Here is an 18,378-nt window from a genome sequence, read left to right on the forward strand (position 1 = left end):
ACACATTATCAATTGTAGATAATAGTGGTATTACTGTAATAAACACTAAAAAACAGAAACTCCTCCAGAACAGATCACGAAGGCCCAACGATACTGACCGGCCGCCGTGTCATCCCCTCTACCCAGGGGCGTCACTGGACGCAGCTACGGAGAGGCATGTGGTTAGCACACCGCTCTCCCGACCGTTCTCAATTTTCGTGACCGGAGCCGCTACTTCTCAGTCAAGTAGCTCCTCCGTTTGCCTCACAAGGACTGAGTGCACCTCGCTAGCCAACAGCGCTCGGCAGACTGGATGGTCACCCATCCAAGTGCTAGTCCAGTCCGACAGCGCTTTACTTCGGTTATCTGACGGGAACCGGTGTTACCACTGCGGCACGGCCGTTGTCGGAAATATTGTAATACCTTCTTACAAATACATTATGACGAATATGATTCACATAGTAATAAGACCACTTGTCAATAAATCGCTGCGGGGATTCTACTAGGGAACGGAAATATTTGAGGAACACTGTTGCAGTAGCACTCACAAAAGTTCCACATTCTGCTGCGGAAGTAACTGCCACAACTTGTTTCTTCCCCTTCTCAGCCAACATTTTTGTTGGAACATGCACAATATGGAAACCAGTCTCCTCTACATTACACATGTTTCCGGACTCAAGCTTGTGGTCATCGGACACTTTTGAAAAAAGATTCATGAAGAATGATGTCACGTTTTCGTTATTGGAATTTATTTTTCGGCGAGCCTAGTTGGTTCAGAACGACGAACTGATAATGAAGTATTCCATTCCAGAAAGGTGTTCAGTCAATCCACTCTGGCCATTTTCTTGTCACATGATACCTCGAGAAACTTCAGTGCGTAGAGTGGAGCACACAGATAGGTTAACATTGTAACGCCCCTTGCATTCTATAGGCATCGTGGGCAACCCATTTTGCAGATCGGCAGAATGTTTGATGTGATCTGCAAGTTTCTTCTCCTGTGCGGCACTGATTGCACCGTTCTGTGGCTTGTAGTCTACTTTCGGAATCTCGTTTTTCGTAATTTTCTGACCAGATCCGTGTAAGGCACGTGAAATACGCAGGATTCTCTCAACACACCGCTCACTGATTTTCTGCAGTTTAAAGCTCCCCCAGCAACAGCAGATTCCTTAGTTTCTTGTGCCAAATTCCCCTCTCCGTTGTAGGCTTGCAATTCCTCTGGCTGTTACAAAAGAAATTAACACAGACCACTTAAATATACTGCTCAAATAAGCTAAATTATACACAAACAGACATAAAAAACTTCGTTTTAACTAGGAGTCAGTTGTAAGAGTTACAAAAGTCCCACGAGCACCATTACCACTGCATCATAACGTCATGTTTAGATTAAAACTCAATAGCTCCGTCCATATGCGAAAATATAAACTGAAACGTCCCCTTAGAAAAATTATGAATGACTGTGCTGGTAAATCTCTTACGTTATTTGATTTTCAAACAGCTGAGCAAAACTGAACGTACTCAGACATTTCTCTCTTTACTTATTCTGATCATCACTAAGCTGACACACAATATTTTTAGCGCAACGCAATCTGACTCACAATAAGCCCTACAAAATAATGGCCCTGACTAAAAATAAACTATACCTTTCATGAATCACTTACCTCACAAAAATCTTTACTACTCGAACTACTGCAATACAGCGAGCGCTAATACTGCCAGCTAAATAAAAGATTCGAACTACTGAAGGCACTAACTACTGATAGGCATAGTTAGCAAATGAATGATTTTGATAGAGAACAAACAATGTATTTACTTTAATAGTGTTCAAAAGTCATCACACACACACACACACACACACACACTCATATATATATATATATATATATCATGACATCCATCTTTACAAATTTCGTTTTTCTGACGGACACACGTCCAGATCGTCCGCTCTCAAAACTCTGCCATCTCTCTCTCCACATCCACCACTGCTGGCGGCTCACCTCCGACTGCACAACGCTACGCGCTGTTCACATCCAACTGCCCAACACTACACAAAGGAATATTCCAACAATGAGTGCAACCAGCCACAGACTGCACACAGCACAGTCAGTGATTTTCATACAGAACGTGGCGTTACCAACATAAAAACCTAAACAGCCTACTTACAAAACTAAATACTACATGAAATAAAATTACAATAACTAACATATATTTTCATATATTAGTTAAAGCAGCAACGGCCTTGCCGCAGTGGTAACACCGGCTCCCGTCAGGTCACCAAAGTCAAACGCTGTCGGGCTGGGCCATCACTTGGATGGGTGGCCATCCGGTCTGCCGAGCGCTGTTGGCAAGCGGGGTGCTCTCAGCCCTTGTAAGGCAAACTGAGGAGCTACTTGACTGAGAAGTAGCGGCTCCCGTCACGAAAACTGACGACGATCGGGAGAGCGGTGTGCTGACCACATGCCTCTTCGTATCCGCAGGCAGTGACTTCCCTGGGATGAGAGGATGACATGGCGGCTGATCGGTTCCGTTTAATTTAAGTGAACTCTTTAACCTGGAAATCACTAGAAAAATACCCCAGAGAATGTATCTGCATTTCAGTACGTTAAAGGGACGTTCCGCCATCTCACACAACCAACTCAAAAGCGAACGTCCACCTGCTGTACTCTATTCATTATGGAAGACATCTGAAGCCTACTTCCACCCCTGGGAAATTGTACGAATGACATTTTCCGGAAAAATGTTACAATTGACCACTGTTAGTTTTCACTACAGATCTCCCAAACATGTGAGACGAATCCAAGATTGTCAAATCAATGCCAAATATGAAAAAGATTACCATCAAAAAGAAAACGTTACAGTCTTGACGCACCAGTTATTCTCACTTACATGATAGGGTTACATTTCAGCCGCCTCAGACAGAAACAGGGCTGTGAGCCACAATATTTTCACCAAAACAGGAATCAGTCATCATTTACAAAAAAAAAAAAAAAAACAAAAAACCCAAGGAAAAAAAAGAAAATAAAAAAACTGGTAAATTCCCCTTACCGGTTCCAATAGATTAATCCATCATCTTCGGAAGTTCGACACATGCTTGCCGGCCGTGGTGGCCGAACGGTTCTAGGCGCTTCAGTCGGGAACCGCTACGGTCGCAGGTTCGAATCCTGCCTCGGGTATGGATGTGTATGATGTCCTTAGGTTAGTTAGGTTTAAGTAGTTCAAAGTTTTAGGAGACTGATGACCTCATATGTTAAGCACCACAGTGCTCAGAGCCATTTGAACCATTTTTGACACATGCCTAAGTAACAGAAAAGCCGACATCAAACACGAATCGGGCGATAAAGATATCTACAACGAATAAGTAATAAAAAAGTTTGTTAATGTCTAGTAGCTGAGCACCAGAAAAGTACAAAAGGTCGGGGAAAAACTATAGTTGATCTCCAGAGAAGTATATAAAATTTTGTGAAAAACAAACAAATGTACAGCAGACGAGCAACAGAAAAACACATACCTTCGTTAAAGAACAACAAACTGTGACACACTGCCAACAGCGACTAGAAATTCCGAAGAATACCAATCATAATACTTACAACTTAAAATGAATAGATCAAGCTTACATACAAAGTAGGAGCGCCAGCATTCATAGAATGTTGTAAAACCGTATAAAGTGTTTAACATAAGCATATGAAAAGGAGGTTATATATTAGATCAGTTTTCAGAGGATAATCAAGATTCCCTGATTTTGCTGGCCATAAGCAGTTATTGCAGCAGTGTAGCATGACTCAGCAGAGGGATGTCAAGGGGCTGTAACCACAAGGCGCCTAGGCCGCGCGGGATTAGCCAAGCGGTCTAGGCGCTGCAGTCACGGACTGTGCGGCTGGCCCCGGCGGAGGTTCGAGACCTCCCTCTGGCATGGGTGTGTGTGTTTGTCCTTAGGCTAATTTAGTTTAAGTAGTGTGTAAGCTTAGGGAGTGATGACCTTAGCAGTTAAGTTCCATAAGGTTTCACACGAAAGACGCCTAAGAATCAGTCCATTGTTGTCTCTGTACAAGTATACTTTTAAAGTGCTCAAAAAAGGGCACATGTGGTACGGAGGGTGTTGCCAAACTGGAGGGTCTTGGACGGACGCTTTGCCATTTTATTCACACATGTGCCAATGTTGCACCCCCTCGCGCTCGTGATCACGTATTGGGAGGGCGCAAAACATGAGGGCTGAAGAAGAATAAACGTTCTTTGCTGCTTCGGATCAGGTTCAAATTTGATCGAGTGATTTTGAATGGTCCCTAGTTGTTCCACCCTGTATTCCATGGAAAAAACTGCACTCGTGCTACCGTCCAATGGGGTCAGATCACAATCAGCGCGGTTGCAGCTCCACGATGTCCTAAAAGAAGAGTTCAATCGCCTGGGGTTATCATCAGTGTCAAAGGTCATGAAGAACGTCGTTATGTTGCTCATTGCACTGCAAACTGGCCAGCCGCGTATGAATGAACGTTCCAAGGAAGGGGTGGTTTCCTTGATGCCCCTTATGTCACCTCCTGACGCCTTTTGCGTCACTTATGAGAGGCGTTGTGTCTGAAATGTTTTCCTCAGCCACCCGCGGTGTGCGGTACAGTTCTGACCACCGTCTCAGAGAGATCAAGAGAAAGGGATGTGGGTGAGAGGGACGGGAATATGGCGGCCTTCCCATCGTGTCCACGACCACGGTGGCACTGGCCACAATTGTGCTGAAATTTGGTGCCAATGTGACGTCATTAACCTATCCTATGCCTTACATGAAATCCTGAACTCTGACTTTTTTCAAGTATCGGCACCAGGTCATATGAAGCAACGCAATGACAGCGTTTGAAAAAAGTGTCTCTTTAATTGTTTTGCACGATGTATACTTACATGTTGTGTTAATTAAATAGAAATAAAGGTGGAAGAACTTACGCAGTGAGTTCTGTTTCTGTGTTTTGCATATTCGGTGCCTTCAGATATCATAATCATTTCCTCCCACATTCTTTTTTTCAGATTCTTATCTCCTTGTCCATTGGAAAATAAGTCCTAAAAAGTAGTCGTCTCTCTAAATTTTATAATAAATTTCTCAATACTGAAGTCCATTATGACCGAAAGATCATTTTCCAGAAGCGTAGCAACAAACAAAGAATTAAATGTAATAAATCCACACGGCTGGAGCAGCGTCGACAACTGGCTCCACACCATCAGTCCAGCGTAAGCGCTGCCTCATACAGCTGTACTCAGCGGCCCATTGGCCGAAGACGAAGACGTCGCCTGACAAGGTATTAGTCAGGCACGGTGGCTGACCCGAGTGGCTGGTGTGCTTTGCAAGGTACCCTTCCATGTAAACTTGGCCGCATCAGACAAGCCGCCGTGGCTGTAGCCGCATTGCTGCGCCATCGTCCTTCAGGTGCGTCTATTTGCCGCTTAACGGCTCAAGAGCAGGCTACCCAAACGACAATGTAGCCTCTGTACCGCTTGGGATACAGCACAAAACAAAATATTGCCAGAGTTCCTTTATATCTGGGGGACTGATGACCTTAGCTGTTTAGTCCCCCTTAAACATCCCAACAACCACCACCACCTTTATATCTCTTATTGCGTACGTATGACGTCACGTGCTGCGTTATTATTACATCACAATACTAGACTGTTTTACCAAAGAGCCCTCATTCAATTTCTGAAAGACAGCAACATAATTACCCTAGGTTGTGTTGGGGTTGGGTTGTTTGGAGAGGATACCAGACAGCGAGGTCATCGGTCTCATCGGATTAGAGAAGGATGGGGAAGGATGTCGGCCGTGCCCTTTCAAAGGAACCATCCCGACATTTGCCTGGAGCGATTTAGGGAAATCACTGGAAACCTAAATCAGGATGTCCGGACACGGGATTGAACCGTCGTCCTCCCGAATGCGAGTCCAGTGTGCTAACTAATTACGCTGCCCAGAACATAGCACCATCCACCGATCCTTACGTCTAATGGAACACATATGCAGGGTGAGAGACAGGAAACGTAGCACATGAGCAGCTTTTCTCGACATCGAAAAAGCGTCAAAGAAAGTCTCGCATGATGGCTTAACTTACAAAATGTCCCAGTTAGACATTCCAGAACACAAGATTAGTATGATTGATTCGTTCCTGACAGGGAGTAGTACTATGTTAAGTGCCTCAAACATGTTTTCACGATCAAGAATAAAAGTGTCTGGTTTCTACATCTGCATCTACATACGTTATCTGGAAGCCACTACGTGGTGCGTGGCGAAGGGTGCCCTGTATCACTTCTAGTTGTTCCCTTTCTTGTTCTACTTGCAGGAAGAGGGAGAGAAAAACGACAATCTGAAGTCCCCTGTATGAATCCTAATTTCTTGCGTCTTATCTTCGTGACTGATATGCAATATGCAGAGATTTGACGCTGGGTGGGAATGTGTGTCGGCCGAGGGGTGTTCCGAGATAATCCGTGCAATTGCGATAAACACTGTGTGCGGGGAGCGGGGTGGTCACAGTGGTTAACGCAACTGCCTAGTAAGAGGAAGATCCTGGGTTCGATTGTCGGTCCGGAACACATTTTCACTCTTTGCCACTAACTCCGCTGCAGCTGACATCAAGCGTACAACGCGGGATGAATGACTTCTTGAATTCCTGTACTTGCTTTAATCAGCCTGATTTTGTCTTCACAGCCGCTGGGCGAGCGATTCGTCGCGGCTGAAATTCTGCAAGCAGGCTTTCGAGGGTTTCTCAAAATTTCTGTAACGGTCAGCCGCGAATCAAACAAATACGTGACCATTCGCGCCCGCCTTTCTCTGCCTAAGCTCAATATCCCCTATTAATCCTGTATGTTATGGGTCTCACACACTTGAGTGATGTTTGAAATTGGGCTGCACAAGTGTATTTCGGTCAGTGTTATTTGTAGAGTGCAGCCTGACTGCATTTTCCGGAATCCTAATAATGAACCGAAGTCTCCCAACCGCTTTATCAACGACGGACCGTACGTGATCATTCCACATAATATCCCTACAGATTGCCAAACTCAGGTATTTGTGTGAGATGACTGAATCTAGTCTTCAGTCAGTGATATTTTAACCGTAGGATACTACTTTTATCGTATCTGCAAGGTGATACCATTTTTGTTGTTCATTCCGAAGTTCCACTGATGCACTTCATAGCGTTATATTTGCTACCTATGAAATATATTAACGCCTCACAATAAAACAACTAAAAAGTATAGAGTATAAAATAAAAGTACACCATTGAAAACATATTACTATTGTAATACTATAGGAACTTCCGTTTTGTTTTTCTTTGTGGAATACTTCATGTATTTAAAATCAACGTAACGATATCTGACCAGAGACTTTTGTTAAAGAGGTCAAACGAAAAGTAACTCTCTGAATCATTTTCTGTTAAACAAACGGAATTTTGTACTTCATTTATTCTCGCCATTCTTATGTAGTTTTTATCGTCTGGTTGTTGTAATGTAAGCTTTCATATATCTATGTACCGTAATTTTGAATTAAATAGAGCGTGTTGTTATAACTGTGTATGTGGAAGTCATTTAAAATATCAGACCTGATTACGTCCCATGTTATCATTTTTATTCATTCGTGATTACAATAATTTTTTGTTCAAACACTTGAAATGAAAAATTTTTCAGTAAGTGACAGCAAGAATTCAACTTGGTTATTAACCACCGATTATAATGTAATACCGCGTCGAGCAAGAGACACGTCCAAAGATTGTAGACCTCATCCAAAATTCTAGATAAATGGAATTAACGAGTGCTGTTAGAAGATGAAAACTACACATTCACGTAATATTTCAGGTTGCCGCCTTTCGGTTACGGTGAGACACGGTACATCAAGCCAGTGAAGCGATTGCAGACGCCATTGTTCGAAGGCAACTGATCAACCTAACAAGGAACTAAAAGACGTGATCCTAGAATTGATCTCGGGGAGGTTCTGGTTAGAGATACTTTACAGATAACGAAAGAACCCGTAATGTGTTCCGTCGTTATACGTTCGAACAATTCGTCACCAATCCTTTCTTTACAGCCTCTGAATAAATGCAAAAATTCGTACAAAATTACGATTATTAACATGGGACGTAATCAGGTATAATATTTTAAATGGATTCCACATACACAAAACAGAACGCTCTGTTTACGTCCAAATTACGGTAAATAGAAACATGGATGCTTGTGTTACAACCATACGATAAAAAACGCGTGTATGACGAGAATAAGTACAACATGCCGTTTGTTTTACAGAGAAAGATACAGAGAATTGCTTTCCGTTTGGTCTTTTTAACAAAAGTCTCTGGCCAGACATCACTAGGTTGATTTTAGTTACATGAAGTATGTCACGCAGAAAAACAAAACAGACGTTGATATAGTATTATAATAGTGATAGGTTTTCATTAGTATACATTTATTTTAATCTTTTGACGTTTACGTTGTTTCATGGTGGCGAGTTGATATATTTCATACCTAGTATATATATAACATTATGAAGAGTATTAGTAAAAACCTTGGAAAGTCAAAAAAAATACCTTATGAGTAAAAGTTATGAAATTGCATCAGTGTGTGACAGTGTTGGTACACTATTTCAATTGGACGCTGTACTGCATCTGTTAACCGTACCGCAGCAGAACTGTGTTTGCAGGACACCGAAAATGTTGCTGTCTTCTGACAATATGCCACTCTCAAGCACAGCGGCCCTAGTGAGGGACGACATGTGTAACTTATTTCCAGAAGCCCCTATCTAACAACCCACTTGCGGTGTAAAACGATGTAATTTATTGAATGAAATCCTTGTTTCTTCTGCAGTTCTGAATACGTTTTCATTACTAATATTTCTACCATGTTTTACACTATATTTAAATTTATGTTAAAAATGTGCAGGTCACTTGTAACACACATACGGCGCAATTGTAACATATTCATTCGCCGTATATAATATGTGGTTTGCAGCTTTGTGGGAGGGGTGGTGGTGGGGGGAGGGGGGGCTGTCAAGCCCATAGGGAAATTAGCGGATAATAGTTGCAGAGTAGCGATATTTTCTCCATCTACATTGTGACACATATTATTCACATAATGACAGTACCACGTCGCTGACAACCGTCCCGGGAGATTTTATGGGGGAACAGAAACAATGGTGGACCAAAGTCTCCGGCAGCATCTATTGCGAAGCAAACTGTCACAAGGTTTCCAAGTGCTGCGGCAGTAACTGATGCAACTTATTTCTTCGCCTTTTCTGCCAATATTTTTATAGACGCCAGTCTTGTTTATACACGCTGTGAGGCTGAAAATTTTGCTCACGTAATACTTTTGAAATATTCTAAATGAAAGATGCCACGTTTTTTAATTGAAATTTATTGTTCGGGCGAGACTAGAAGTTTCTGGAAGACAAAGTAATAATGAACTATTCAGTTTCAGAAAGGTATTGAGAAAAATCGACTCTAGTGCTTTTATTTCCACATTATGTCCCAGAAAACTGCAGAACGTAGAGTGCAGAACACTGATAGGCTAATGTTGTAACACCCGTTGCGGACACTCACGGTACAGTAAGGTAGAAAGTTTCTATATCTACATCTACATGACTACTCTGCAATTCACATTTAAGTGCTTGGCAGAGGGTTCATCGAACCACAATCATACTATCTCTCTACCATTCCACTCCCGAACAGCGCGAGGGAAAAACGAACACCTAAACCTTTCTGTTCGAGCTCTGATATCTCTTATTTTATTTTGATGATCATTCCTACCTATGTAGGTTGGGCTCAACAAAATATTTTCGCATTCGGAAGAGAAAGTTGGTGACTGAAATTTTGTAAATAGATCTCGCCGCGACGAAAAGCGTCTTTGCTGTAATGACTTCCATCCCAATTCGCGTATCATATCTGCCACACTCTCTCCCCTAATACGTGATAATACGAAACGATCTGCCCTTTTTTGCACCCTTTCGATGTCCTCCAACAATCCCACCTGGTAAGGTTCCCACACCGCGCAGCAATATTCTAACAGAGGACGAACGAGTGTAGTGTAAGCTGTCTCTTTAGTGGACTTGTTGCATCTTCTAAGTGTCCTGCCAATGAAACGCAACCTTTGGCTCGCCTTCCCCACAATATTATCTATGTGGTCTTTCCAACTGAAGTTGTTCGTAATTTTAACACCCAGGTACTTAGTTGAATTGACAGCCTTGAGAATTGTACTGTTTATCGAGTAATCGAATTCCAACGGATTTCTTTTGGAACTCATGTGGATCACCTAGCACTTTTCGTTATTTAGCGTCAACTGCCACCTGCTATGCCCTCGATTACTACGAACTGCGACCTTCCTGACAGGAAATCACGAATCCAATCGCACACCTGAGACGATACCCCATAGGCCCGCAGCTTGATTAGAAGTCGCTTGTGAGGAACGGTGTCAAAAGCTTTCCGGAAATCTAGAAATACGGAATCAACTTGAAATCCCCTGTCGATAGCGGCCATTACTTCGTGCGTTGCACAAGAACGATGTTTTCTGAAACCATGCTGATTACGTATCAATAGATCGTTCCCTTCGAGGTGATTCATAATGTTTGAATACAGTATATGCTCCAAAACCCTACTGCAAACCGACGTCAATGATATGGGTCTGTAGTTAGATGGATTACTCCTACTACCGTTCTTAAACACTGGTGCGATCTGCGCAATTTTCCAATCTGTAGGTACAGATCTATCGGTGAGCGAGCGGTTGTATACGATTGCTAAGTAGGGAGCTATTGTAAGAGCGTAATCTGAAAAGAACCTAATCGGTATACAATCTGGACCTGAAGACTTGCCCGTATCAAGCGATTTGAGTTGCTTCGCAACCCCTAAGGTATCTACTTCTAATGAACTCATGCTAGCAGCTGTTCGTGCTTCAAATTCTGGAATATTCCATTCGTCTTCCGTGGTGAAGGAATTTCGGAAAACTGTGTTCAATAACTCCGCTTTAGCGGCACAGTCGTCGGTAACAGTACCATCGGCACTGCGCAGCGAAGGTATTGACTGCGTCTTGTCGCTTGTGTACTTTACATACGATCAGAACTTCTTCGGATTTTCTACCAAATTTCGAGACAATGTTTCGTTGTGGAACCTATTAAAGGCATCTCGTATTGAAGTCTGAGCCAAATTTCGCGCGTCTGTAAATTTTAACCAATCTTCGGGTTTTCGCGTTCTTCTGAACTTCGCATGCTTTTTCCGTTGCCGTTCGGACCTGTTTTGTGTACCACGGGGGATCAATTCCATCTCTTACCAATTTATGAGGTATGAATCTCTCAATTGCTGTTGCTACTATATCTTTGAATTTGAGCCACATCTCGTCTACAATTGCATAGTCAGTTCGGAAGGAATGGAGATTGTCTCTTAGGAAGGCTTCTAGTGACACTTTATCCGCTTTTTTAAATAAAATTATTTTTCGTTTGTTTCTGGTGGATTTGGAAGAAACGGTATTGAGCCTAGCTACAACGACCTTGTGATCACTAATCCCTGTATCAGTCATGATACTCTCTATCAGCTCTGGATTGTTTTTCACAAAGAGGTCAAGAGTGTTTTCGCAACCATTTACAATTCGCGTGGGTTCGTGGACTAACTGCTCGAAATAATTTTCGGAGAAAGCATTTAGCACAATATCGGAAGATGTTTTCTGCCTACCACCGGTTTTGAACAAGTATTTTTGCCAACATATCGAGGGAAGGTTGAAGTTCCCACCAACTATAACCGTATGGGTGGGGTATTTATTTGTTACGAGACAGATTTTCTCTGAACTGTTCAGCAACTATATCATCGGAGTCTAGGGATCTGTAGAAGGAGCCAATTATTAACTTAGTTCGGCTGTTAAGTATAACCTCCACCCATACCAATTCGGAGTATCTACTTCGACTTCACTACAAGATAAACCACTACTGACAGACAGAAACACTCCACAACCAATTCTGCCTAATCTATCTTTCCTGAACACCGTCTGAGACTTCGTAAAAAATTCTGCAGAACTTATTTCAGGCTTTAGCCAGCTTTCTGTACCTATAACGATTTCAGCTTCTGTGCTTGATGCAGCTGTGTTTGATGCAGCCTGTTAAGTTCATTCTCCTGATCGGCACTGAATGCACGGTTATGAGGATTGTAATCCACTTTCGGAATCTCGTTCCTCACTTTCTGGTCAAATATCTATAGTGACACGTGATATATGTAAGATTCTCTTGCTGCAATCCACACTGATTTTCTGGTATTTAAAATTTAACCGCTTGAGAACAGTTTGAGTATTTGGGATCCTGACTACATAGGGTTAAAGGAGTTCCGGTGTGTCTGTGCATCTGCAGTCTAATCCGAAGATGGTGGCCAGCTGGACCGTCCAACTATCGCGTCGTCAGGACGATGAGATTCAGCTGCATCCCCGTGAAGAACATCAGTATTTATTAGGCCTGGAAAATCTGCGTAATCATGACAATAAATATCTACTCCAACTACAAATCGTAATACAAGCTTTGAAGGACACACTTGAACATGTGTGTTAAATATATTAGGCAATAATAATTATGCTTATTGTTGTGGGTTACATTCGTTAGTGTCTTCAACCTTAGACGTTTCCTATGGGATATTTGGTTAGCAATTTAATTTATATCTGACGAGGGACCAAGGCTTCTTAATAAAAGACTAAGGTCTCACATCTTTAGCGATGTTGGCCTGACATTCCTTGTTAGAGAACACTGTAAGACAATATGATCAGATGCATCCTTCCCTGCACACTCGCATTTGTCTGCTTGACTTTTGCTGATTTTATGCAGATATAAAGGATTCGTACTGCTTACAAAATGGACCATGCCTCTACTCGAGTTGAAGAACGGCAGTTTATTGCTTACTCCATTGTCGTGGAACAACTGGTAAACACGACGGCCATTGCCGTTGTTTCACTCACTCTGCCAGACAGAGCTCTCCAGGACACAAGGTACATTTTATTCGTAATTTCTCCCCACTGATCTACCTCACATTCTCAAAGTCCCCTTTCTGCAACCAATAGTATGCAACTCTCTGTCTGACACTTATATCGGTAGAATATATGCCCAAATTACTAACAAAGCCTCTACCCGTATTTTACCAAATGCTCCTTTAATCCCTGGAAGAACAGATCGATGCATACGTCTTATGTGTGCTTTCACACGTTGATAGCAACAATTGCAACAGTGATGACGCTCTCACTGCTGCGACAGTGAGTTATTAGTAGCAGTTCCAACTGCGCTAGCTTGTGCATGATTCTAGAAGCTATCAACATCTGCATCTACATCTGCATCCATAAGCCGCAAGACATCTTTCAGAGAGTGGCGGAGGGAACTTTGTGTACCACTGACATTTCCCCCTTCTTCTGTTCCACTTAAGAATGGCTCGCGAGAAGAAAGATTACTGGTAAGCCTCTAACATTATCTTCATGGTGTTGTCGCGAGATCTACTTAGGAGAAAACAATATATTGTTTATCAAAATATCCACGGGTGTACTGCTGGTCTACAGTGTCCAACGGGCACAATATTGCGGCGATCATACATGTCGCCATCATCAAGTGAGCTGACGGACTGAGCTCCTGTGAACGTGCCGGTATGGATCCCAGGCGAAAGAGTAATATTCAGGAATATGGCTTCTCAGAGGGAACTGTACGCCGGAAGAAACTCAAGAATCACAATATATTGTTTGACTTTTCCAGGCTCTCCGAACTTTAACAGTAAACTACGCCACGATGCATAACGCCTCTCTCGCAGCTTCTGCGACTGAAGTTGACTGAGCATCTCTGTGATGCTTTCGCGATTACTAAATGAAGCTGTAACAAACCGCGTTGCTCATCTTTGGATCTTCCTTATTTCCTCTACCAATCATATCTGGTATGGATCCCAGGCGAAAGAGTAATATTCAGGAATTGGTCGAACTAGGTTTTGAAAGCCACCTCCTGTCTGTGCACTGCACTTCCCGAAGATACGTGCAACGAATGTCTATCTGGTATATACCTTACCCGCGATCAACTTTATTTGATGAACCACTTTAACTACCCTCGCAAAGATACTGCTAAATATTTTATGGATTTGACTGCTTCTGGTGATTGAACTGAAATCGTATAATCATACAATAACGGGGCTTTCTGTCTATTTATGTGTAATACGTTATATTTGTTTGTGTTGAGGGTCAATTAAAACTTCCTGCACCAAGCTTCGATTCTCTGCAGGCATTCCTGGATTTTGCTACCATTTTCTAGCATTGCGACTTCTCTATATATGGCAGCATCATCCGCGAAAAGTTTCATAGAAATTCCGAAGTTATCTGCTTAGTCATTTATAAATGTTGTGAAAACTAATCATCCTATAACACTCCCTTGGGTCGCCCCGAAATTACATTTACGCCAGAAGATTTATCTATGTTGAGAATGACATGTGTTCGGATTGCTAGAAGTTCATCTGTCCAGTCGGTAAGTTAAATTTGTTTTTTCGTCTATGTGCAACCCTAACTATGTTTACACTTGACTTTTGCGAATAGATGTTCCTCCTGATGTAAAAGAAGTACTCCTAATTAGAGATAGTGGCAGTAAAAAGATTTTGTTATGGGCTACTATAGTGAGTGTGTTATTAATGCGCTATTGCTGGATCACTGGTAAACTCACCGTCCAAGTATTAGTCACTTCTAGAAAAAATGTTCTAGGCACAATTTAATACCATGTAATTCCGCACCTGTACTTGACATCCTTCTGGAGTGGGTTAGGAAGTGAGTCTACTAGATAGTGTGGATATCAACTAGATAGTACAGATTAAGCCAATTACTGTGGATTTGATTGCACAATTCCACCAAATACCGCTGCTCTATTACGCTGCAAAGATGGACCACTATCATCATCAGTGTTCTGCCATAGGGCAGGTCTTCATATGTCGCTCTCCATGCAGTACTGTCATTTGCTATACTCTTCGTTTTCTTATAATTGTTTTGCATCCTTACACTATCCATCATCTGGTATCGTCTGCGTCCTCTTCTTCGTCTTCCATTCACCGTTTCTTCCATAGCATCCATAAATAAACAGTCTCTTCTCGTCCAGGGTCCAAGGCAGTTGCTTTTCCTCTTTCTGTTTACCTTTAAATTTTCTTTCGCTTCCCCCACTATTTTCACCATCTCCTCATTTCTCATTTTGTCTACCCTCCAAACCCACATCTCACTATTAAGCAAGCGGTCATAATGTATTGGCGCATCAATGATTTTAAACTGGCTTTAATGAAACCACATGACTGCCCTCTGTTGTATCGTTTTCTGCCTGCACAGTTCGACAATTAACATAATACTCGGAAAAATCATGAAACTGTCTACGAAAGCAACATCGTCCGTCCAAGAAGTTCCGAGACTGTTTTTATTCCTCGCATATATATGACGTCAGTGCAGTAACTACAGTGGCAGCTTAAACTGACAATTGTAAACAACAAATGTGCTTTCGACTTGTCAGTTGTGAGTAGCCAGTGTTATATAGTGGACGTACGACACCAGTGTGTTGCCATGTCACAAACTGCAATGACGGAACATCTCTAAATTAAGTTTTCAAGATATTTTATAGAATGTTTTCAAGAAGAGAAACGAGTGTATAAAGTTTGTTCCGGATACTTTATGTCCTGAACAAAAACGCGGATAGCTATTTTATGACGGGTGATGAGATTCGCTGCTATCAATACATAACTATAAAAAACTGTAAAGTGTAGTATAGATGTATGTGGTTCGCCAATACGGAAGAAGTAGCTAGTCTGTCGAGTGAGTTGAAGAACATTACACAGAACTTTTCTAACAGTTTCACATGGCTGTATGAATGTTCTGTGTGTTGTACTCAGGCAGACTATGAAGAAGACCTGAAGCATTAAACAACGACCTTAAATTTTCTCTACTTTTTATTAATCCAGTCACGAAACTTTTGGGACTGGAGGGGAACAATAAATGCTTATAGTTTATCCCTGTCTTATATTGTCCTTGGTGGCAAAAACTTCGTACTGAGGCACAATGGATTTCATTAGTAAATCACTATTTTGTAGCTTTGTTCGCATATTATAGATTGTCGCTGATAAAAAACCTTCAATAACGATTTGTGATTGCGTCTAAAAATAAAATGGCCTAGAGAAGTGTTCGGGCTAGAGATATGCAAAAACAAATGCTTGTATTTCAGTATATACTTAAGTTCATAAGTTTACTTCTTGAGCATTGCATACAGGAGCTGAAAAATTTCTATGCATTTTTTTACAGTTTTTCATTGTGCTCACCGTTAGCAGCTAAGCATGTCGAAACGGTACTTCACTTCTCGCCACATATTCATAAGCACGCCAGGTGTTACGGCGTCTTTTGAAGCGTAGATCTGTTGCTTCACATTTTCCCTTGTTCTGTACACAATGGCCTTGATAAATCCTCATGCACTGGAATCCAGTGTAGTCAGATCGGAACACGGAGGGGGCCAGGCAATGGTACATCTCCTTCCGGTCCAACTCTCAGGAAACCTCTGATGGAGAAATGTGGTAACATTACCATTATAGTGGGGGAGGAGAAGGGAGGCACCATCCTGCTCGAAAATAACGTCGGGAGGCATCTGTGGGTCCGCATAGTTCGCTATCATGTCGAGATAGATGCGCCCTGAAGCGCATGCGCCATGCTACTCAGCACTCTGCATGAAACGGTGAGGATCACATCCTGGAAAATGTCTCTGTCGATTGCATTTTTGCCAAACAACATAAAATGTCGGGTTCTTTCATTATAAGGATTTGTTTGTGTATCCCTAAAGCAGACCACCCTGTATACGTACACCAATATGTAAACAAGTCTGTTCGATATTTATTGCCAGCAAATGGAGTCCGTTATTTTCGTGATGGAAGCTAGCTACAGATACGTACAAGAGAAAGAGAAGTGTTTTTATCGAGGATAGAAACAGAAATCCGAGATCCCACGCCTGTGATTATCTCCGCCGAGCTTCGCAGACTCCGGTGCAAGGCCTTCAATCTCGTCGCGGCAACCGTCAGCTGGTATGGCGGCCGTCTGCTACGCGTGCGGATTTGTACAGATTTGCAGACAAGGAAGAAGATAAAGTCTGCGTTAAATTTAAGGTTTGTTTCGTAACCATAGCTGCCGAACAACACCACCTCTCAGAACGGTGGGTTGTTCCGTATAAGATGAGAAGAAGCATTCCCAGAGAAATTGTGATCGCCTCTTCAGTACGAGGCACATTACATCCCTAGAAGATATGCGTGCAATCAAAAACGATACGCACGAGCCAACGCGTTTCGCTCTTGGAGTAATGAATAAAACTTAAAGTTGAATAAACTGACAACGTTGATTGAATCATAATGTAGATAGCAAGAACCTTTCATGATGAACTTTTATCTAAGTCAGATGTTTCTTTTTGTCTTCATTTACGTAAAGACATTCACTCCTAAACAAAATTACTCTCTAAAACTTTTCACTGGAATTGACGGTAAATGAAACTACGCTGGTGTGCAAAACTTAAGGACGAAAGTAACTTTCGATGATCTATCACTGGCAAGTAACATACCTCGATAAAACTTGGACCATACTTAGAAATAAGTTGTTTGTTTGTTTGGTTTGTTGGACGCTCAACTGCGCGGTCATCAGCGCCGTAGAAATAACTGCTATCGTATAGTAAGGTAACGGAAAGAAATACGCAGTGAGACGAATAGAGATGCCACTTTTATTCACAGGCAATAATTATACTGAGGTCACAGCGATTTTTGATAGTCCCTTGGATATTACAGAAGGCGGTACATGATTCTTAATAGAGTCTGTGATCACCACGGACGGCAGTAGATGTTCTGCAAAGTGCTTCCACAGTGGCTACAAGGTTGGTGTGGAGTTCTCCTAGCAGCGCGTCCCATTCTTCCACCAGTCTGGTAGGCAACAGCCGGATGGTGGTTGGTACAAGTGGACGTGCTGCAGTAGGTCCCCGCGACGCATTCCACGCAAGCTTGACGAAATTTTAGTCGAAAACAGGCAGGTCAGTCAATTCACCGAATATTCTCTCGTCCCAAGAGTTTCTCCACCTGCGCTGCTCGATGCGAAGTCAGGGCCGTTTGCACCTCTGAAAAGACGCACATGGAGTACAGAGTCACAATGACGTTGGCCGGTAAGTGCGCCATGTTCAACGATTTGGAAGTCTGCACTCCCGTACGACATTATGCCTTTCCACACCATGGCGCCTGCATCACCAAAACAACTATTTTCGACTATCGTCTGTAGCGCCTAGAACCGCTTGGCAACCAAGGGCGGCTCAGGTTTAGAGCCATAGTCACTGTTACTGTTGCTAGAAGCTGAAATGTCGGTCCTGACTTGTCACACTGCGTCCCGTTTAGCAATATCCCGCTGCTGATTTCTTTCAATCGTTCTACTCAC

At 42.4% G+C, this 18,378-nt stretch overlaps 1 pseudogene; it reads right to left on the reverse strand.

Moving 5' to 3' along the window:
* Window positions 1-268: 268 nt before the first annotated feature.
* Window positions 269-386, reverse strand: LOC124623428 (annotated as a pseudogene).
* Window positions 387-18,378: the final 17,992 nt, after the last annotated feature.

Source organism: Schistocerca americana, chromosome 7, assembly GCF_021461395.2.
Source record: "Schistocerca americana isolate TAMUIC-IGC-003095 chromosome 7, iqSchAmer2.1, whole genome shotgun sequence".
NCBI lineage: Eukaryota > Metazoa > Arthropoda > Insecta > Orthoptera > Acrididae > Schistocerca > Schistocerca americana.